Source organism: Ipomoea nil, unplaced genomic scaffold, assembly GCF_001879475.1.
Source record: "Ipomoea nil cultivar Tokyo-kokei standard unplaced genomic scaffold, Asagao_1.1 scaffold1259, whole genome shotgun sequence".
NCBI classification, from domain to species: domain Eukaryota; kingdom Viridiplantae; phylum Streptophyta; class Magnoliopsida; order Solanales; family Convolvulaceae; genus Ipomoea; species Ipomoea nil.
This window is the reverse complement of record NW_017617687.1, coordinates 252,501-276,916: the sequence shown is the minus strand read 5'-3', so window position 1 is coordinate 276,916 and position 24,416 is coordinate 252,501. Positions and strand designations below refer to the sequence as shown.

The window sequence follows — 24,416 nt, the reverse complement described above, 5'->3', positions numbered from 1 at the left end:
CACTGCTCAGTCCCCCCTAGGATTGCCTCCTAAAAAATCTGCTCAAGCCTCACTCCTTCCTTATTCTCCCAGCCCCTTTTAGAAACTATCAACCTCCCTTGTACCCCCTCAATCCCCTCTGTATTTTCAAATAATATTTAATTTATCTAGATTTTTCAATGAAATAAATGTGAAAGTCGAAAAATTTAAAACCGTATAAGTTAATTCCTAACTTATAAAATCAAGAAATTTTAATCTAATAACCAGGTAACATACACCAAAAAATATATATACATCAATGATCGCACAAATTTATATATCAGAAGATATAAACCATTCAATATAAATAAATCTAACAAAATAAACAATAAAAATTGCATGCTTTGGGGTGTGTGGGGTGTTTGGGAAAATTGCATACCATTTTCTGGGTGGATTAACTGGGGTGTATGGGGTGGGGTAGGTAGTATGGTTTACTGTGATTGCAGAGTTGGTTTCTGCTTATTTGCTGTCCAATTTGACATTCAAATTGCAGAGTTGCAGAGTTGGCATTCCCCGGTTAATACACCCCAAACACCGCCGGAAATGGTATCACAGTGAAAGCTCACACCCAAAAAAAAATTAAGATGAATTCAAAAACATGAGAAACACCGCTAACCTTTGAGAGTCTTCAGAAGAGACGACCGCGGAGGACGGGAGCCTGCCCGGCGCTTGAAGGGGCGGTTCTCCACCACGACTTTGCGCGAACCAGCGGATGAAGGCGTCGTCGGCACGAACGGATGCCCAGACCTACCCAACATCGACCGGCGAGAGCCACTTGATCGCGCCATGAACTATCACACAACCGGGCGGCAATAGCGAGAGGAAGCCAGAGATGCGAGCTATCGCCCAACTGGACGGGAAACGTCGATAGATACGCATGGATTAACCCCCGAGAGAATAGGCAACCCGAGAGAATAGACAATTTAAATCCGATTTGGTTACATCAAATGTCCAACCGAAGGTGCACCACTGAAGTGCGGCGCACACCACTAGCATGTACCTTCACCCACAACCACCGATTAGTAAAAAAATGCACGGCTGAGATAGGTGCACATGTTCTCATGATATCTTAAGTTCACACCTGAACCCACACCTATATATATATATATATATATATATATATATATATGTATGTATGTATGTATGTATGTATGTATGTATGTATGTATGTATGTATGTATGTATGTATGTATGTATGTATGTATGTATGTATATATATATATATATATATATATATATATATATATATATGTACATTACATATGTTGCAACACTAATAAATAAATATACTATAATTTGATTGGAAATTAATTAAAACCAATTAATTAATAATAATTACTTACCAATAATAATAATAATAAACAAAATAAGTACTTACCTTAATAATACTTATTATTCTTATTAAACACTCTCCATAATTCTGACAATTCTAAACTTTGTCTAATAATTATTTATTATTTAATAATAATAATAATAATAATAACACCTACTGAGACACAAAGAGCCAATAATAACACCTCCATTGAGACTCAAACTCACAACCTTCCAAATGAAAGTCCAACCCGGGTACCATTAGACCATATAGTCCTGGTATCATATTATTTAATATAATCTCTAATCATTTACATATTTAATGAATTTGCATCCCTAGTATTTGCACCTGTGCGATGCACAGAATGAATTTGTTGTAATATATTAAGAATATATGAATTGATATATAATTATTTAAATTAGAACATCAAATATTATATATTGCAATTAAAGATATTGTTTGGATCATTTATATATTTTGATGTTATCATTGCTTGAATTTGTGCAAATAATTGCTCAAATTAATGGCTAATGTCTAGATGTACGCATACGGTGCTATAACTTTGAAGATTTTATTTATTATTATTTAGTATTTTCATAAATTAGACAAATGTGTGCTCGTTCTCTAACAGCTCGGTTATAGAAATGAATTGGTATCCTTATTCATTTGTATGGAAGATATTTTTTTTTGTCTAGATATATAACAATTTTTTCATTAAAAAAAAAAAATTTAATATCACCGATTATATTTACACATTATTGAAACCTCTTTGTAAACGACATTGGTAGTGACAACACAATCTTGTTCATCTTCGTCTAGAGCTAACACCTTCAATCCATCAGGACGGGTTACTTGGGTTAAAATATATAATGGTAGAATATTACTCAATTAGTTATTCTTTTATATTTGTAGTCAATTAGTGATATCAGATTCATTTTCAGCCAATTATTTTTTTTTTATTTTCAGTCAATTAGTCAATTAGAATATCAAATGCAGTGATATTTTTACCAAATTTTCGTTCAATTTTTAATTGATGATGTAGATATTATTATTGAAATATTTTTGTTCCATTTTTAATTTATCTCTACTATTGTTTAAAATATGCATTTACTATTGACAATGTAGAATATTATTATTGAAATACTTTCCTCCAATTTTTAATTTTCATTTCATTTTTAATTAAAATGCAATGATCTGGCCATTTTTTTTAGTCAATTATGGATCATTTTTTATTTGCGGTCAATTATTAATATTCATTTCCTTTTATATTTTCAGTCAATTAGTAATATTAGATTCATTTTCAGTCAATTATTTTTTTTTCAGTCAATTAGTCAATTAGAATATAGATGTAGTGATATATTTACCTAATTTCCGTATTATTATTAATATGATGATGTAGAATATTATTAATGAAATATTTTTGTTTCATTTTTAATTTACATTTACTATTTTTTAAAATATGTCTTTACTATTTGATGATGTCAAATATTATTATTGAAATATTTCCTTTCCATTTTTTATTTTCCTTTACTTCTAAACAAAAAAATTAAAATTAAAAATAAAAACTTTGGACTTCTCACTACTTGCCTACATTGATGGGCAAGCAATTATATTTGTAAACATTTTCAAGAACTCATCTTTCCAAACATTTTTAATGTGAGATCAAAATGATCCCACATCATTCTTCTTATTTTTTTCTAATTTTAATTTTATTTTGTATATCATTTTTTTGGATTATTATTATTATTATTATTATTGAAAATTTTTTTAAAAAAAGTTGAGATTAACAAATTCACCAAAATTTTAACAAATTCGCCATTTTAACAATTTATCTTTAATCAAAACACCAAAAATATTATTTAATAACTCAGTAATTTGCTCTAAACTGCTAAAAACTAAAACAACACATACATTTTGGGTTAATGTTTCCCAACCGCCACTAATAACAAATAATAAATAATAAATAAATAAAAACTAAAATAAGAAGACAAAGCTAATGTTTCTTAAATAAGAACCTTTTGACTTCTCAATACTTGCAACATTGATGGGCAAACAAATATGTTTGTACCTCTTATATAGAGGAGCTCAAGAGCTCATCTTTTCAAACATTTTCAATGTGGGATCAAAATAATCCCATATCATTTACAAATGGAGCCCGTGGCTCCCCTTTGTCTTTTTTTTTTTTTTTGTTAATTTTAATTTTATTTTGTACATAGTTTTGTTTGGATTATTATTATTATTGTTGTTGTTGTTGTAATTTGATTATTTGGCAAATTCGACAAAATTTTAATAAATTTTCATGTTTAACATTTTATATTTAATGAAAAAACAAAAAAAATATTATTTAATAACTTAGCAATTTGTTCCAAACTACTAAAACTAAAACAATACATATACATTTTGGGTTAATCTTTCCCAAACCCCCTAATAATTTTTTTTTTTTTTTAAAAAAAAAACTAAAATAAGAAGTCACTAAGATAAGGTTTATAGAGTCTTTTGACTCGTTGGGCTTCAATAGGTTGAGAAAGTTTATATGAACATATATTATATGTAACAGGGTCAATCGAATAGTTATGCTGTGGAACCGTGTCCACCATGCAAGGTGGACACAATTCTATGTTAATAATTACTGAACTATATGTTCATAATTATAAAGCTATATATTCCTAATCTTTGAATTTCATATTCATAATTATTGAACTCTATATTCACAATTACAAAACTGTATGTTTATAATTACTGAACTATATGTTCATAATTATAAAGCTATATATTCATAATTTTTGAACTTCATATTCACAATTATTGAATCTCTATATTCATAATTATATAACTATATGTCCATAATTATGTTCACAACACTATGTTCATAATTATAGAACTATATATTCATAATTATGAACAATTTTAGAACTGTGTCTACCATGCAAGGTGGACACGGTTTCACAGCATAATTTGCCGGGTCAATAGTACTCAAAATTAAAATAGGAGCCTTCGGACTTCTCAATACTTACCCACATTGATGGTTAAACAATTATGTTTGTAAAAGGAGCTTATATAGAGGAGCTCAAGAGCTCCTCTTTCCAAACATTTTCAATGTGGGATCGAAATGATCCAACATCATTTACAAAGGGAGCCCGTGGATCCCTTTTGTATTCTTCTTGTTAATTTTAATTTTATTTTGTATATCGTTTTGTTTGGATGATTATTATTATTATTATTATTATTATTATTATTATTATTATTATTATTATTATTATTATTATTATTTGTAATTTTTTTTTTGAATGCTTATTATTTGTAATTTGATTATTGATAAATTCGTCAAAATTTTAATAAATTCGTCATTTTAATATTTTAACTTTAATCAAAACACCAAAATATATTACATAATAACCTAGTAATTTGCTCCAAACTACTAAAAACTAATACAACACATACATTTTGGGTTAATCTTCCACAACCCCCACTAATAATAATAAATCAATAATAAATAAATAAATAAAAACTAAAATAAGAAGACAAAGTTAAAGCTTCTTAAATAAAAACCTTTTGACTTCTCAATACTTGCCCACATTGATGGGCAAGCAATTATGTTTATAAGAGGATCATTGCTCTTCTTATATAGAGGAGCTCTCTCTTTTCAAACATTTTCAATGTGGGATTAAAATGATCCCACATCATTTATAAAGGGAGTCCGTGGCTCGCCTTTGTCTTTCTTTTTTTCTTTTTTTTTTTGTTAATTTTTCTTACCGTATATATAATCTCTAATCATATATATATTATGCATTATTTTTATAATTAAGGTATAATATTATTAAATTGAAATTATTTAAAATATATAGATCCACATTAAGAAAAATCTTATTGATTTCGGATATTAAAACTACATATTTATATTAAAGGTGAAATTATAAATAATTAATTTTCAATAAGTTTAGTTCTTTCCTAAGTTATATATGGTTACACAAAACTGAGACCCAGATATTCCCAAGAAACGTGAGAAAATCAGAGGAATATCAGATGAAGTTTGGAAACTCATTTGCACGAAGTTGAAGCTCTACCAACGGCTAGCTTATCTCTTCTGACACTTTGCCAGAAGATAAGATAAGATCTCTAACAAAAGATACAAGAATTCAAAAATGAGATCGTCTCTTTTCAACGGGCAGATTCTCATTACCAGCTATATAAGGATGAAGATATGAAGACTTGAAGATGGGGAACTAACGAGTAAGAGAGCAGAGAACACGAACTCACGAAATAAGAGAGCAAAGAGCAAAAATCTCATTTGGTACAGAGCATACCAAAAGAAATCTTCAAGTGAGAAATAACTCTAAGAGCTTAAAAGAGAAATATTTAGAGAGTTCTAAAAGCAGAGCTAAACAGAGCATAAAAATCAAGTGCTTTACTTGATACTTTCAAAGAGAGAAAAACACTCAGAGCGTTCAAGAAAAATCTTTCAAAGAGTGTTACATCTTCATCAAAGAGACTAAGCGCATCATTGAAGATCAACTACAGAGTCTCGAAGTTGGAAGCAAGACAAAACTTGTTTTGGAGCAAAACAAGAAAATGGAGGAAAGTAGCACGGAGCTGTGAAATCCTGGATTGTCACACGGAGCTGTGAGATCCGAAGCAGCAGTGCGGTGTCACTGGGCGTGATTAGTGCTGGCTTTGTGATCAAAGCACTAGATCACGGGATACGTTTCTACCGGAGTGTGGAAGACGGGAGGAAAGTAACGCGGAGTCGTGAAATCCTGGGATAGTAGCGCGGAGACGTGAAACCCGAAGCAGCAGTGTGGTGTCACTGGGCGTGATTAGTGCGGGCTTGGTGATCAAAGCACTAGATCACGGAATTCATTGTATCTTGGAACCAAGAAGTGGTGGATATAGTGAATTGCTCTTGGAGATAAGAGCAAGTGGAGTAGGAGGATTACACCACCTCCGAACCACTATAATTGTCTTCTGTTCTTTACTGCTTTCTTTACTTACTGCTCTTTACTTGCTTCTCACGAGATATACATATCACAATCTCACACACATTTTATCTTTATTTATTTCCGCTGTGCACCATATCCAATATTCCCGAGTTACTAGGTTGGAGACTACCCGTCGGGCTTGGAATCCTGGTTAGGGGGTTTGCACACTAAAAGTACGATACCCGATTCCACAGAGAAATAAAGAAAGAAAGAAAGATTAAGAACCAAGAGAGTGGTTCTGTGGGCGAGTTGAGTATTAAGCCGGCTAGATTGCCGAGCCTGTATAGGTCTATTCACGAGTCGTGAAGGTCCTACCTCCCCCACGAGTTAGAGGTTCCGTTGATACGGATGTGACAAATGCATGAGATTGCACCGTACGCTAGGACTTCGCTACGGCGTAGTACTTGCCTCCCACAAGAAGAGAAACGAGAAATATGAGATCGAAAGTGAAAGAAGAGAAAGCGAGTCAGTGTGACTCAACAGAAACCTCCAAATAAAAAGAGATATTTCTTTTTACATAAAAGAGAGAGTATATATATCTATATATATAAAGCATCATGATTATCTTATTGCGTGACTTGCACGATTTGCATTAAAGTCTATTGAGAAGTAAAGCTTTATTGTTGTTTAAGAGTTGGCATGAAAGTATGAGCTTATTTGCTAAGTATTAGTTAATTCTTTATCTATTAGTGTGATGTTGAGTAAAGCTTAATTGACTAAAGTTGGCTATCGATTGTCAGTATGAGATTGCTTGTTGAGTTATTTAGTATCTTTTATCTATCCGTTGAGCATGAGTTTACATTTGAGCTATGTTTAATGATATTTTTTGAAGCATGAGATACGTGTTTGAGTGTAGTACTTAAGAAAGCATGTCTATTTGATAATTAGGTTGCAAGCATATAGATCATATTGTTGAGTATGATTTGAGTTATTGTTTAAGTAATTGGAAGTATTTGATTTAAGTGTGAATGCCAAATGTTTTCCAAAAGTATATCTATAGTACTTTATAGGGTTGAGTGGTGTTATATTTAGCATTCGTGCTAACAGGTTGTTTTTTATTTGCTTGTTTTTATAACGCCTTTCAGGTGGGCCCAGTGTTTGAGAGCGCATGAGATAGATTAGTGCGTAGTTGCAGCGGTAGTTTCTAGATTTAGATTCTACCTAGTTGATTGATGCTAGTTACTTAGATTGATCTTTTGTTGGTGCTTGGACACCTGGGCTTGTTTCCCCTAGTTTTAAGGTTGTTAATTGATGAAGTTTGACTTTGTCTAGTTTGTCCTTTTTAGCCTGTGCAGTCACCGCTGTGGCGATAACACCCGTTGGATGGTTTTGGTTGAATTAAGTTATTGAATCTTTCTTTTAAACTTGTTTAGCTTATCTTATTAAGTTAAGTATTTGGGATTTAGAATTAAGAAAGGTGGGGTAACATGTATTAGGTCATTTTACATGTTAATCTAAATTGCTAATTTTTGAAATATCTTTTTCCTCACCGTTGATATATTGAGAGGTAGTTTCTCACTTCAATTTGTTGTGTGATTTGAATACTCTCTTTGTCAACAAATTCCTCAAGTAGTTACTATGATTGGCTTTATTAATTAAATATTATTTTAAATTTTTTCATAGTATTAATAAAATATTTGGTAACTAAATATATGGCATTATTCTGTATTATAACTTTGATATTTAATTTAAAAATAGTGCACAAATTAGATAATAGACAATTAGAGCTGGCCAAAGTCCGGGCCTGGGCCGGGCCCGGTTCGGTTCCGGGCCAGTCCTGGGCCTCGGCCAGCACAGCTCGGGACCGGCCCATAGTATTCAGGGCTGGTCCCGTGCCGGGCCAATCCCGGGCTTCTTGTGGCCGATCCCGGGCTAGGCCCGTAATTTATTATATTATTTATTTTTTTAAATATATAAATTTTTATATAAGTTGATATATTTTTGTTTGAAATAAGATTTAAACCCTTAACCTCTTATCTTAATCCTAGTTATAAATTTAAATTCTTTCCAACTAAACTACTACAACCTCTTGACGCATTAATAATAATTAATGTATATATACACATTACACACAGTCACACACTTTTCTAAAATTAATATTTTTGTTATTAATCTCAAAATTTAAAATTAACATGATTTTCTACTAAATTAAAATTTATAAATGACGTTAAATACATTTGAACTTGTAGTCTTGTACTGTTAAAACTTTATATAAGACTTATTGACTTAATATTATTTGATAACTTATAAATATTATAAAATGTAGTATAGTTTATAAAGTTCATTTGATTTTTACTGACTAAATTATGTTAGATGATAAATTAAAAATTTATAAAAGACTTTTAAACTGGGTTTGCTTTTAATTTATGGAGAATTGTTGTGAGCAGAAGTAAGAAAGTGTCGAATTAAGAATTTTTGTGTGATAAAAATAAATTGGATAAAGAGTATTTATAGGGTAAAATGGTAAATAAAAATAAGAAAAACAAAAAAAATTAGTTGTTGCACTATCCAAGAGGCGAGAACAGGAATAGCCTCTACCGGAGGCAAAGCCTAGTCTAGCCTCCCACAGAGGCTAAATGCAACATTATTTGGCCGTTGCACGTTGCACGTTGCAGGGATGAGTAGTAAGTAATAAGTCTAGCTGCAACAATCAAAATTACTATTTTTTTTGAATTATAGGCATTTAACCATGGAAGCAAAGCTAGCATGCTTTGCTGCCATGGCTGTGTTTGCCCGGGCTTAGGCCCGTGCCTAGGCCGTGCCTGGGCCGGTTAGGGGCTTGGGTCGTGCTCGGGCCTGGGCCATGGGCCGGTTCCGTGCTGGGCCTCGAATTTTTTTTAAAAGGACCTAAACCGACCCTTAACAAGGCGGTTCCGGTTCGAGCTAAGCCCGGCTCAGGCCCAATGAGGCCCAGACCCACTTTTTTCCAGGCTGATTCAGGGTTGGTTCGACCTTGAACCGGCCCGTGACCACCTCTATAGACAATGTAGTGAATATAATCAATTGATGAATTTGAATGTAAAGAATTTTACATTGGAGAAAAATAAAAACAATATAACTAATGAAATTATTTCCCTTAATTAATTTATTGATAATGAATAATTATTATTATTTTTTGAATAAAGACATTGTATGGACAATGAAGCGAATATAATCAATTGATGAATTTGAATGTAAAAAATTTTGATATTAGAGAAAAATAAAGACAATATAACTAATGAAATTATTTCTCTTATTTAATTTATTGATAATGAATAATTTTTTTTTAATAAAAGCATTGTAGACACATAATTCTAAATTAAAGAAATGCACATGTATTATTTTTCGTTGTAGCTACTAAATTATTATTTTAGTTTATAAGAATAAAATAGAGTACTAATTAAGCCAACTTCTATTGGGATGGGGTTGGAACCTAATCTTATTGAAATCAATGAGTAAGTTAACAGTGAACTAATATAAATTACGGGAAAGTTAACGGGTAAGATAATCATAAAATTAAGGTTAAATTAGGAAATATTTAAAATATGATCAATCTGAGCCATTTATTTAATTAAAAAATTTGACCGTCTTTTTTTCTACCTATTATAGGCCTAACTCTCTTTGGCTCTTAGAGTATAGTAGATATATTACTGATTGTTTTAATAAACTTGTTATTATTAAATTTGGGCGCGTTTACATTATTTTCATTATAAATTCTTGATACTACCAATTCTTTTCCATTTCCCCCTTTTAAGAAAAATAACCTTATTATTAATTATTAATAAAAGTTTGGGCGGGAAACTACACACGGATGATTTTATTTTTATTAATATTATAAATAAATAAGAGATAAGAGAAGTATTGTTTTGATTAGTTTTTACCCCTAACCTTTTGAACTTAACTAAATTTAGTCTAAAATGTAATGTATGTTCTCATATGAAAGAAGGATGATGTTTGGTGTAAATGTTATATTTCAAAACGTTTAGATGAAATTTGATCAATTTGTAAACGTTAAATGACTAAAAGTAAAAATGTTGTTATACTGAAGAATCAAAAGCAATTATATATGTCAATAATAGATATAAATTGGAGAAATGACCATAATTATCTATTTCACAAGGTTGTCCATGGCCATGTCTGATTACGGCGACGACAAGAGACACCCAAGTTTTGGGGTCCATTTTTTTTTTTTTTTTTTTTTTTTTTAGGTTAAAGCTAGATATAATCAATTAACTTTATGCTTGATAATAATGTTTATAGAATTCAAAAGGTGGTTTTAATTGAAATTGAAAATAAAATTTTAAAAGAAATTGATATTTTTTATTTCTACATATATAATAATTTAAATAAAACTTGGTCTAAATTTAACTAATAGACAAGACCCCCATTTTTAGGGGAGGGTACTGTATCCTTTCATATATACAAATGATGACATATAACTACTACACGGATCATAACCAAGCAGGCTATGAATTTAATATTCAAGACAAAGTAAAATTGAAAATAGAAAGAGAAAGAGAAAGGTGTTTATTGTTAGTATTAATATAGCGCACACATAGACGGGCGGGATTGATATGATGAAGTGAAATGGAGGTTTTCTCAGCACTTGGGAATTTTAACCTTGCAGAGTTCATTGGCTTTCTTGGCAGCTGGGGACTTGATGATATACTCATTCAGAGTGGGACTCTTGACGTATTCGCAGAAGCAAGGCTTATGTTGATTAAGCCTCTCGCAGCAGAGTGGTGATGGTTTGGCATTGAGCGTTAAGGCGCTAAAGCAAGGGTCGAGCTGCTTCGCGTCGCAAGCAGCCAACGAAAATTGTGCTTCTCCCAAGAGAAGCAATACAACTGCTAGTGTGATGAGGTTAAAGGCCTTCATTTTTGTTAGCATTAATGCAATTGATCTGATCTGATCTGATAATATAATATAATCATCTCTCAAGGCCCCATATATATATGGACATCCAGTTAATGTGTAATAGGAAACTTGGGGCTATGATGCATCTTTGGTTTAGTGATTCGGAGAATTTATAGAGAGATTTTGAATGTTAATTAACCAATTGTAAATCTTACGTACAGCATGTTATTTACCTTTGTGCTTATGTTAGGCACCGTACCCTCATCTAATGGCTATGACAAAATGTTTGGCAATTTATATCCTACATCACGGCGCGCATTGCATTGTGCGTCCAGATGAAAAACGACGTCGTTTTAAATTTTTTTTTTTTTTTTTTTTAAATTCCGCGTAACCAGTGTTTGACAGTTAATTTTCTTTCAAAAAAAAAATCTTATGTTTCAAAATGTACATAATGTTATACTAGAATACACATAATTGTATACATGAATGTACATAATTGTATAACAAAATACACATACTTTTTTTTAAAAGATAATACATATAATCTAACGTAATACATAATATGCATAAACTTTTAACATAATAAAGATAACAGTGTTTGAACCGTTGTTTATTTAGTGTTGCGTCAAAGACAACGGTTTTGGACCAAACTGTAGTCTTTTGTACAAAAGAAACGCTTTTGTTAAAAACTGTTGTCTTTCTAGTGTTGTCTATGTGCATTTTTCTTGTAGTGATGTCCAACAATGTCTATTGAAGTTCAAGTCATACGTACTTGGTGTAATAAGATATTTACGCTGATTTGTACTCTGTCAAGATATATATATATATATATATATATATATATATATATATATATATATATATATATATATATAAATTAAATCTAAATATATGGATAATATTTATTCAATATTATTATGAAAGTATTACAATTATAGCTTTGTATATGGAAAACATAGAAACTTGAGTAGCTTGAATCAAAATTATTTAAAATAATGCGTACAAAAAAGTTATACTTACTTTAATAATTAATTATTAATATAATTTTTCAATATAAATTTAAAATTATTAATAATTATTTATGGTAATTTTTAAATAATTTTTAATAATTATTTTTTAAAAAAATTGAAAAAAAAAATAAAATGACGGGGGTGGCTGTCGGTCACCCCGTCTTTTTTTTTTTTTAATTATTATTAAAAATTGTTTTAAAATTATTAAAAATGTCAACCCAGCTATCACGTAAGTAGGTAACCTGCTAAAATTAATGATAACCTGCTATTAGGTGAAATTACATACATTTGGAGTGTTCAGTGACCTAATTGTACTTTTTTTTTTTTTTTTTCGTTTAGTGGCCTAATTGCATTTTTATGTTACGTTCAGTGTTCAATTTAAACCTTATTCTATTATTATATAACAATATACACGTTTAGTAAGAAAGAATGGAAAGAAATTAGAATTACCAATCAGCTTGATCATCTACCACGTGCACAATCTCAATATACCGTGAAATTATGAAATCTATACACAGTAATTACCTAATCTATATTATAAAGTAATTTATTAATTAATTACCTTAATTAAAATTTGTACAAAATAATATTCTGTTTTATTTAATTATTACATAACAATGTACACGGTTTAGTAAGAAAGAATGGGAAGAAATAAGAATCAGAATAATATTGAATAAAGGATTTTCAATACACGATAATCTTGATTGTTAGGAGGATTTTAAATTGCAAATTAGTAAAAATGTGTACACGGTAATTACCATATTTAATAATATATATTATAAAGTAATTAATTAATAAATGACATTAATTAAAATCTGTACACGGTAATATTCTGTTTTAATTAATTATATACCTTAGTAAAAATCTGTATATGGTATATGTTAAAATTGATTTGATTCAATTCAGTAATAAGTTTGAATTACACGGCTTAAAAATTAATAATATGTACACAGTAATTAACATATTTAATTTAATTATTATAATAATAAATAATTTTGTATATCTCTTGCACGGAATATGTATGAAATATGTTAGGAATATTCCATTTTATACACTTTTAATAAATTTTATAAACAAATTAATTAATTACTAAAACGAACACGTAATATGTATGATAACACGTTATAGTTGATTTTATTCAATTGAGTAATTAGTTTGAATTACACGGCTTAAAAAATAATAATCTGTACACGGTAATTACCATATTTAATTTAATTAGTAGAGTAATACATAATTTTCTATATCTCTTGCACGGAATATGTATGAAATATGTTAGGAATATTCGATTTTATATATCGATGGAATAAAAATTTCATACAAAATAAATTGTAGGACTAAAAATAATAACAAATAACATAACAAACATAAAATGTTGACATATTCGTCGTTAACATGTGTACATATTAGAAGTGTTGGGAAATCTGCATCTTTCAATACTTCTACAGTAGTTCTATCACAAAACCTCAACATACACCTGAGATTAGAAGTTTTGTTTCTATAGTCATTTTAAACCACCTCAAATCTTTAGATTCGATAAACTTTGCCTTCTTTAAATTTGTTGAACCACTTTTGTACATACAATGGTGGAATATGCATATTTATAAATGTTCCCTGAAATTATATATATATATATATATATATATATATATATATATATATATATATATATATATATATATATATATATATAACATATGCATCAACAGTAAATTTTAGAGATACAAAATATTAATGGTTGAAAAAAAAAAAAATCTACATCATGTACTACATACTCTATAGATTTAATGGTTTGAGAACCTTTTGTCTCAGGAAGACGAACGACACGAAGCACTCTAAACCTAATGTGATTCCAGCGCAGTTCTACACGAAGTTGATTACCAACAATCTCAGAGTGAGGTTCAGCTGCCATTGAAAATCTGTGTAAAAAGGAGAGTAGAAAAGCAGGAATATGTTTGTAGCTGATAGCTTTGAGTTTAGCCTAATGGTGGGTTTAAATAGCAAATCCTTAATTATTACTATATTTAATTATTGAAGTATTTTTTACTACCTAATTTATATTTATATTTTATTAATATCAATCAATATATACATGTATATATATCACATGGATTTTTACTACCTAATTTATATTTTATTAATATCAATCAATATATACATGTATATATATCACACGGAATCTCCATAATTAAATATTTCATAATCAGAATATATATGATTTTACATAAATACCCCTAAGTTTTGGGGGGGGGGGGGGGGGGGGGGGGAATTGGTTTGGAGGATTTTATATATATATATATATATATATATATATATATATATATATATATATATATATATATATATATGGAAGGGATCAGGTGCATTTGTGGTTTCCCGTGCGGTTGTGCGGAGGATTAATGTGCGTGAGGTTTATACTTAATGTGCGTGAGATTTGTACTCAATGTGCCTGGGATTTGTATTAATGTGCGTCATGTTAATATGCGTGAGTTTTGTACTTAATGTGCCTGAGTATTGTGTTTAATGTGTGTGAGTATTTCATAATTACGAGCTCAGAAGGAAGCAAAATAGAAACTCACGCACATTAACGCCCAAGCTTTTTGTTACTTCTTCATTCAATTTGGCCATGGATTCTGGATTATCAGCTACCTTCAGTGCAGTTGAATGTTTATATAGATGACGCACACACAGTAAAATTTACACAGCAGCTAAGTGTGGATTTCTGTTGTATTATTCCCATAATTCTTTACCACCATAGCCCGCCTCCGCATCATCATCATCAGGGAGGGGGCAAATGGCTACTGGGGATGGGGAAGAAGCTGACATCAATATTTTCTGCTACATTTTACACATTAACGCACATTAAGTACAAATCTCAGGCACATTAAGCACAACACTCACGCACATTGAGTCCAAATCTCACGCACATTAATCCACCGCACATCCGCACGGGAAGCATTCAACCGCACGAGAACCTTTCACTATATATATATATATATATATATATATATATATATATATATATATATATATATATATATATATATATATATATATATATATATATATATATATAAATATAATAATAATAATAATAATAATAATAATAATAATAATAATAATAATTGGTATGTCATCACACTACATGGTAATTAGCTGACTAGCTGATCTTTAATAACATGCAAAACCAGACCTTTTAGAACTCTTCTTCTAATTAACCAAAAGACATTTCTCAATCAAAATCAAATAACTCTAATAAAATTTCCTCTAAACTTAAAATAATATTTAACTTCACAACTCCTAAAATAATATTTAAATTTAATAACAAAATCCTCAAATATACCTTTAATTAGTAAGATTTGCGGAAGATTTATTATTTCAAAAAATAGTGTAAAGAGAAAAGTGAAGGAAAAATGAAGAGGGAAATTTCATTGAGATTGAGTGGAAGACATCATGGAAACCGCAGGCCAGAAAGCTAAAGAAGAAAAGTGTAAAGAGGAAACATAAAGGATAAAGAAGAGGGACCACACAATGATGGAATTTCATTCTGCTGTGCATTAAAGATAATGAGAGCCTTCCTCTCAAGTCTCAACCATACTTAATTGAAATTACTTATTACTAGTATTTGCACCTGTGCGATGCACGGAATTGATTTGTTGTAATATATTAAGAATATATGAATCGATATATAATTATTTAAATTAGAACATCAAATATTATATAGTGCAATTAAATATATGGTTTGGATCGTTTATATATTTTGATGTTATCATTGCTTGAATTTGTGCAAATAATTGCTCAAATTAATAGCTAATGTCTAGATGTACGCATACAGTGCTATAACTTTGAATATTTTATTTATCATTGTTTAGAATTTTCATAAATTAAGAAAATGTGCTCGTTCTCTAACAACTCAGTTATAGAAATGAATTGGTATCCTTATTCATTTGTATGGAAGATATATATTTTTGTCTAGATATATAACAATTTATTCATTAAAAAAAAAACTTAATATCACCGATTATATTTACACATTATTGAAACCTCTTTGTAGACGACATTGGTAGTGACAAACAATCCTATTCAACTCAATTAGTTATTCTTTAATATTTTCAATCAATTAGTGATATCGGATTCATTTTCAGCCAATTATTCTTTTTTATTTTCAGTCAATTAACTCATTAGAATATCAAATGTAGTGATATTTTTACCTAATTTTCGTTCCATTATTAATTGATGATGTAGATATTATTATTGAAATATTTCCGTTTCATTTTTAATTTACCTTTACTATTGTTTAAAATATGCATTTACTATTAATAATGTAGTATATTATTATTGAAATATTTTTCTTCAATTTTTAATTTTCATTCTATTTTTAATTAAAATGCAATGATCTGGTCATTTCTTCTTCTTTTTTTAGTTAATTATGGAGCATTTTTTTATTTGCAGTCAATTATTAATATTCATTTCCTTTTAAAATTTTCAGTCAATTAGTAATATTAGATTCATTTTCAGTCAATTATTTTTTTTTTAAAGAAAAGGGTCAAATAGACTCCTAAACTTTACCCCAAAGGTCAATTAGCCCCCTAAACTTTACAATTGTGCAATTAAACCCTCAAACATGTTAAATTAGGTCAATGAAGCCCAAAAACCGGTAAATGACCTGTTATTACAAATGGCAAGAAAAACGTCTTGAAGGGAGAGACAAACTACTCTCTTATTACAAAAAATTACACTTTAACGGAGAAATTTAATCGAAACAAAGTCCAACGCTTTGATATATTGACAACTAAAAAATGCTTTTAATTTCATTTTGGTTTTTATTGTATTCTTAGTATGCTTCCCTCTGTAAGTCTATATCTATTTACATATACACATAATTCGTCCCTCGATCACAAAACTTTATCATCTTGATGAGCAAGGAACTCTATTGCTTCCCGATCAATCTTTCTAAATCCGTATCTTCTCCACAAAAATAGACAAACAAAAAAAAATCAACATTTTTTCTTATGAACCACTTTTGTTGTTTAAAAACCATAAAATACAAAAAAAAATAAAAACAAAACAAAACCCAAAAAGAAGAAAAAATAAAAGAAACTAAGATGATGAAAACCTCACCAATGCAAATCACGTATCAACCTCAACTGTGGAAGATCACAGGATGATTAGAAGTCTATTGCTTCCCGATCAATCTTTCTAGATCCGTATCTTCTCCACAAAAATAGACCAAGAAAAAAAAAAGAATATATCAACATTTTTTCTTACGAACCACTTTTCTTGTTTAAAAATCAGAAAATACAAAAAAATAAAAACAAAACAAAACCCAAAAAGAAGAAAAAATAAAAGAAACTAAGATAATGAAAACCTCACCGTGCAAATCACGTATCAACCTCAACTGTGGAAGATCACAGGATGATTAGCAAAAATCAATGAAATAATTAACCTTAGTTAGGGTTGTGTATGGTCATATAAGGTGTATTTATACACAATGGATGAAATCAAAAGGGTTTAGTATTGAATTTATAAAATGGTAAGAGATCTCAAGAAAGGTAAAATCTTTAATATTATTGAAATGCCATATTTGTCTAAATATTTGATATTACAAAAATGCCCCTAAGTTTTGGGGGGAAAACTTGACTAGGAAGATTTTACTTTTATATATATATATATATATATATATATATATATATATATATATATATATATATATATATATATAGATTACGTTTATTTGATTACCTACTTGTTTGATTGTTTCAATTCCAGCATCATATTCATTTTTTAATAAAATAATGGGAAAATGGTCAAATAGGCCTTTGAACTTTAGCTTAAAAGTCAATTAGGCCCCTAAACTTTTTAAAGGTGTAATTACATCCATCAACAATTCATTTAGGTGCAATGAAGCCCAAAAACAAGTTAATGACCTGCTATCACAGGTCATTAGGGTTCAGGCCACCTTTCCGGCGAATTTTCTGACAAAAAAAATGTGACCAGCAACCGACCCAGATTTGCCAAAAATTTCGCCGGTCACTTCTTTTGTCGAAAATTTCGCCGGTCATTTTTTTTTTTTTTTTTTTTTTTTTTTTTGCCGAAGGTGGCCTGAACCCTAATGACCTGTGATAGCAGGTCATTAATTTGTTTTTGGGCTTCATTGCACTTAAATGAATTGTTGATGAGTGTAATTGCACCTTTAAAAAGTTTAGGGACCTAATTGACTTTTAAGCTAAAGTTCGAGGGCCTATTTGACCATTTTCCCTAAAATAATAAAATATACGGAGTAATTAAGACTCATTATTCTCGCCCTTTCCTACTTTTCATCTTGAACATTGGAACAAAAAAATAAAAGAAGTTATCTTATGGTCTACTCTATTCACATGGATGAAAATTGAACCCCCAACCTCATACTTAAAGGACGAGATGCTAAATCACGTGCCAACCATGTTAGTTAAATCATATAATACATTATATGATATTATAGTAGTCCCACATTTTCATTCTCAATCAATAAAGTTGTTGGGAAGGAAATTATTGGTAATTAACTAAAAAAAAAAAGGAAAGAAAAATATAAAGAGAAATGATGTGAAAAACAAGAGAGACAAGAAACACTATTTCGGACATTGATAATTTGATGTATATGTAGAGGTTCAACCATAGACCTATAACTTGTGTCAACCTTTGAAAAGAAAATATTTAATGCACTTGTATTGTGTATTTTATTGATCCAAAATAAATTTTAGTATTAACAAAGTTCATTTTGCAAATTCAATTCTCCCATTTTTGCCCTAGCTATGCATACTATAAATTAAATGAATTATATAAAAGAAAAATTTTAGTAAAATAACATATTGCCAGAAACATATTTATGATCCTTATTCCTCACACCTAATTCAATTTGAAAATTTTCAAGTACATTTATGTTTTTATTTTTTAAAGTACCACACAAGAAATACTAAAACAACATAACAAACCCGACAAAAGTTATTAGACAATATTAATGTACAATGTTCTCCTTTGCTTCATTTTATTTGAATTATTTTTTTTAGTTAATTCTAAACTAATATTTATTTTTAATTTAATTAGCATTAACTTGATGGAATTTGTTTAAAAGTGTTACCATCTAAAATTAACCCAACAAAATTGAAGCATGTGCTCCATCTCAATTAAAAGCCTAAGCTGATAGTTGGACTGATAGTTGGATATATGTTCAACACGCCCCCCCCCCCCCCCCACGTGTGTGGTGGGTTCCAAGCAACACGTCGCTTATGAGTGACACTGAGATTCGAACCCATAACCTTTGGTCTGGCTCTGATACCAAATTGAAAGGTCTGGCTCTGATACCAAATTGAAGCATGTGCTCCATCTCAACTAAAAGGCTAAGCTGATAGTTGGATTGCACATTAATGGCTATATGTTCAACAAACAATCTCTATGGTTGTGTAATTAAAAACCATGTAGAAGATGAGATTGTTTTTTTTTTTTTTTGAATTTTTCGAGCTGTAGCACTACATGCAACCCTACAACAGGGCCCAAATATTTCATTTAATTAATATTTCTCAAAAATAATATCCACATACTCATTATAACAAAAAAAAAAAAAGAATAATAATAGCCCCTCCGAAATGGTGATAGATCAAGTTGGTGAAGAATAATTTTGTATAACATTCATGAATTCAATTCTTCTTAACAATTTCGATCTCTATCAAGCCTATCAAATTGGATCTTCAATTCCTACATAGTATTTAAATGAAATAAATTATACAAACATTTAATCTGAATAACAATTTTGAAAAATAACCAACACCTATTCACTAATTCATCATGACAAAAGTACTTGCATATCTTGTTGATTATGAGTGTCAAAATGTTCAGCTAAGCAATAGGATTTCTCCTCACAGCTTGACAAGAGTTATGTCTTATAACAATCTAGCGCCTAGTTATCACATTTTTGCTATGAACATTACTTGTTCGAAGGAGCCAAACTCTTATAATGAGGCCATACAATTTGAGTGTTGGTGGCAAGCTATGAAAGATACAAGATTAAACATAAAATGGATGGGACTATTGAAAGATACAAGGCAAGACTGGTAGCTAAGGATACACTCAAACTCTCGGATTGGATTACTTGGATAACTTTAGCCCAGTGGCTAAGGTCATAGCGATAAGAGTTTTGTTAGCCCTGATAAAATTCAGATAAAGCATATCAAGCAGCATTTGCACAATTCATTCCAAATAAAGGACTTGGGTCCTCTTAAGTTCTTTTTAGGACTAGAAGTTGCTAGAAATCACAAAGGCATAAGCATTAATAACAGAAAGTATGCATTGAAATTACTTCGCATCACATGTTTTTTTACATTGCAAACCTGCCAAAACCCCCATGTTGCCCTGCCTCTATCAAGCTAAGCAAACACAATGGAAGTGCTTTGGAGGATATCACTCAATATAGAAGATTAATTGGAAAATTTCTATATCTCACCATTACAAGACCAGCCATCAGTTTTGCTACATAGCAGTTATTATCTCAGTTTCTAGATTGTAAGTAGAGCCGTCAAAAATGGGTTTTACCTGCCGGGTCGACCTGTCCCGTACCACCGTAGGTAGGGGACGGGTTCTTCAAATTTTGATCCGCCAGGAGGCGGGCTTTTTAGCCCGCCCCGCCTGGGTCACGGGTCCAGGCGGGGCGGGTCAGGCGGGTCACGGGTTTAGCCCGCGACATGCTAATACGTATATATTTAGTATTTAATACATATTATTTTTTGTATTATTTTGGTTTGTGTAATTGTGTTAGTGTGTTATAACTTATAGGATTATAGATTTATGGTAATAAAATACTAGGTAGTGTTACTGTGTTAGTGTACTTTACATCTGTACAGTGATTTTTTTTTTTAAGGATATTGTATAGTGATTTTTTTAAAAAAAAATTAACACATTGAAAAAATTGATTGGCGGGCTAGCTCGCCCCGCCAGCGGGCTTTAGCATGGCGGGGCAGGCCGACCACATTCCAAGCCCGCTAAGAGGCGGGCTTTTTAGCCGTCCCGCTACGAGGACGGGCTTTGGTGTGTTTTGGCCCGTCCCGTTCCGCGAGACCGTTTTGACGGCTCTAATTGTAAGAGCCTTACAGACATACATTTACAAGCAACACATAGACTCCTAAGATATATCAAATAAGCCCCAGCTCAAGGCATATTCTTTCCAGCTCGATCCACACTCCAACTAAAAGAGTTCACTTACTTTGACTGGGCAGCTTGTCCCGGCACTAGGAGATTTAGCTATCACAGGGTTCTGCATCTTCTTAGATACTACTTTGGTGTCATTGAGGTCTAAGAAGCAAGTAACAGTTTCAAAATCCTCTTCTGAGGCAGAATATAAGGCCCTTGCTATTGCAACTTGTGAAATACAATGGATAACCTATTTACTTGAAGCCTCGGAAGTTGATGTTCACGGCTAAGCTCTCTTATTCTCGGACAACAAGTCTGCTATTTCCAAAGCAGAAGATTCAGTGTTCCATGAAAGCAGATAATATCCCCAAAAGCTCAATTCTAGCTTCCGAATCATAAGCCTCCATCTGTAATGGCCATATTGCAAGTAGATAATATGCCCTACATTTCCCATTTAAGTAGAAGAGAATGTGAATAATGCAATGGATTTTGAAAGGATTACATAATAGATGAAAATCATGAAATGACTTTCCATAATACACGAAGGCATTTAAAAAAAAAAAAAAAAAAAATTCTCTAATTGTATGAATCATCTTATTAAAAGGTAGGGTAAGGATGCCAACCAAATTCGAACAAATTACTACAACTTGCTTCTCCAAGGGAGCCCCTGCAAACAATGTTAAAACCTGTAGCATGAAAGTATTAAGAAAAGATAAACACAAACACAATTGAAGCACAACCACTTTGAGTTGTTTTATTACTTATCATAGACCAACTCAAATAAATTAATATTAATATTTCTACTAATTAGAGAATTATTAGCTAAAGATAACAGGCAACATAACACCTTTCAAGAAATCAAAATATTAAGGGGTGGTTTACTAACTTGGAAAAATGGAGGATTTTCTAAAAAAAAAAAATAGAGAAATAAGAAGTGGAAAAAATAAAAATTGAAAAAGTTATTTACTAAATTTCTTCTTCCAAATGCTTACTCCTTCTCCAATCTCCAACTTTCTTAAGGAATTTGGAGAAAGCTTAAACTAATTTCTCCAAATGGAGAATTGGATAAAACACGGGTGAATAGTAACGGCGCTCCGCAAGGTTGACGGTTCAATTCATGCTCCGCGGTGGTGGACCCAGAAAATCATTCAAGTGGGGGCGAACATTAAATGACGTTAGAAATGTCATTGATAAAATATCAAACAACCATAATAAGGTTAAAATACAAAATACATCATAAATTACAATATATTTACGAGAAAATATGAAACATAATCAATTAAATAAAATAATTTGAATAACAATATATTCATAAATACTTTTAAATTTTAATTTCTTTTAGTTAGATCGATTTTTTTAAATTAATTCGAATACAATAAAGTATATTATAAACTTGTATACTACATTAATTAAATGATTTATAAAAAATAGACTAGCTAAAAGAGCATTTAATTTAACTTCTTTCCTTTTCGCCTTATGCGCACAGATTATTATTATTATTATTATTATTATTATTATTATTATTATTATTATTATTATTGTTGTTGTTGTTGTTGTTGTTGTTGTTGTTGTTGTTGTTATTGTTATTATTATTGTTATTATTATTATTATTATTATTAACAACGTCTGCACAGATTATTATTATTATTCTTATTCTTCTTATTATGCCAACATATTATTATTATCATTAACATGCACACATATTATTATTATTTGTTATTATTATTATTATTATTATTATTATTATTATTATTGTTGTTGTTGTTGTTGTTGTTGTTGTTGTTGTACAAATGCTATATAGATGATTGTATTTAATGAGATTTTAAAATTTTTATATGATGAAACGAATTATAAAATTATTTTTAAGAAAATCATATTATTTAGATGATGTGATATATATATATATATATATATATATATATATATATATATATATATATATATATATATATATATATATATATATATTGGATCTGGTGAGGTTACCTTTGTCAGGCGAAGTGGTGAGGCTTGATCTGGTGCGTTTATTTGGGTTTTTGGATGGATTAGATTTGGCTGAATATAATGCCTTGTGCGTATGATTTATTTGCATGTGGGAGTGTTGTTGTCTTTTTGGTAGTGTCTTAATTAGGGTATAATAATTAATTAGCAGATTTTATGGGCTTGTGCACTACTTAATTATGGTATTGTATCGGGTGTGTGCAATTTGTTTTTCCGTGTGTGCATTTGGCTTCAATTCTTTGTTATGCTGTGTGTGCAATTTGTTTTTCCGTGTGTGCGTTTGGCTTAAATTCTTTGTTATGACGGGTATGATCAATCAGCGATATGGTTGTGGTTTTTGTTGCATGCTGATTCCGTTATTCAATTTAAAAATTAATGAACAGAAGTTTGCGTTGTGTTATGAAGTTTTTCTGTGTGCATTTTATGTGTTCAACTTGTGCGTTGGGTCACAAATAGGTTGACAAGTTTTCAGGCAAAATATCTCTTATTTGGACTGTCAACTAGAATTGAGGCAAACTTTTACCATATTTTTATAGCTTGATTTTTGTTTTTTTTACGTAAAGCAATTTTGGTATGTGTATTTTAATTGTAACATGTTATGATCTATTAACTGTTGGTGTGTTGTTATTTTATATATTTATTTGGTGCTTTTTGTTGTTATGGACTGTGCGATTGGGGTTTACAAGGGGTGTTTTTTTTTTTTTTTTTTCTTTTTTTTGGTTTAAAATTTACACTGGATTCTAGTAGGTCTGACGTTTGTTCGGTTTAGTTTTTGGGCTTGTGCGTTAGGTTCTTATACTCAACGCACCGACTTAACTAAATGGCTGCACAGACAGAACATAACCCATAACACACTTCTATTAAGGTTGCACATACCTCTTTCCGGTTGCACCTTCATTGTTGAAGAGATATCCCATCGCAAAACACTATTGCTGAATACAAATGTTTAAATACAACTCACACTCTATCAACAATAATTTATAACCGTAAATATATTATTCAACACCATAATTAGTTGATCCTTAGCATGGAATATATTCCAATCTATTCCTAACCATATATAGCTCTAATATTACAATTACTTATACACCCTTATGCATAGACTAC

At 30.3% G+C, this 24,416-nt stretch overlaps 3 long non-coding RNA genes across 3 annotated transcripts in view; 2 read left to right on the top strand and 1 right to left on the bottom strand.

Moving 5' to 3' along the window:
* LOC109184375 overlaps positions 1–24,416 on the top strand; it is a 55,703-nt gene that overhangs the window by 27,081 nt on the left and 4,206 nt on the right. The window lies entirely within an intron of this gene.
* Positions 6,583–21,859, top strand: LOC109184377. The gene is made up of 3 exons (XR_002054764.1): positions 6,583–6,593; positions 17,980–17,986; positions 21,737–21,859. It is a non-coding gene; the product is annotated as an uncharacterized LOC109184377 (long non-coding RNA).
* On the bottom strand, positions 21,443–21,966 carry LOC109184371. The gene is made up of 2 exons (XR_002054758.1): positions 21,932–21,966; positions 21,443–21,749 (listed from the first exon to the last, which is right to left on the bottom strand). It is a non-coding gene; the product is annotated as an uncharacterized LOC109184371 (long non-coding RNA).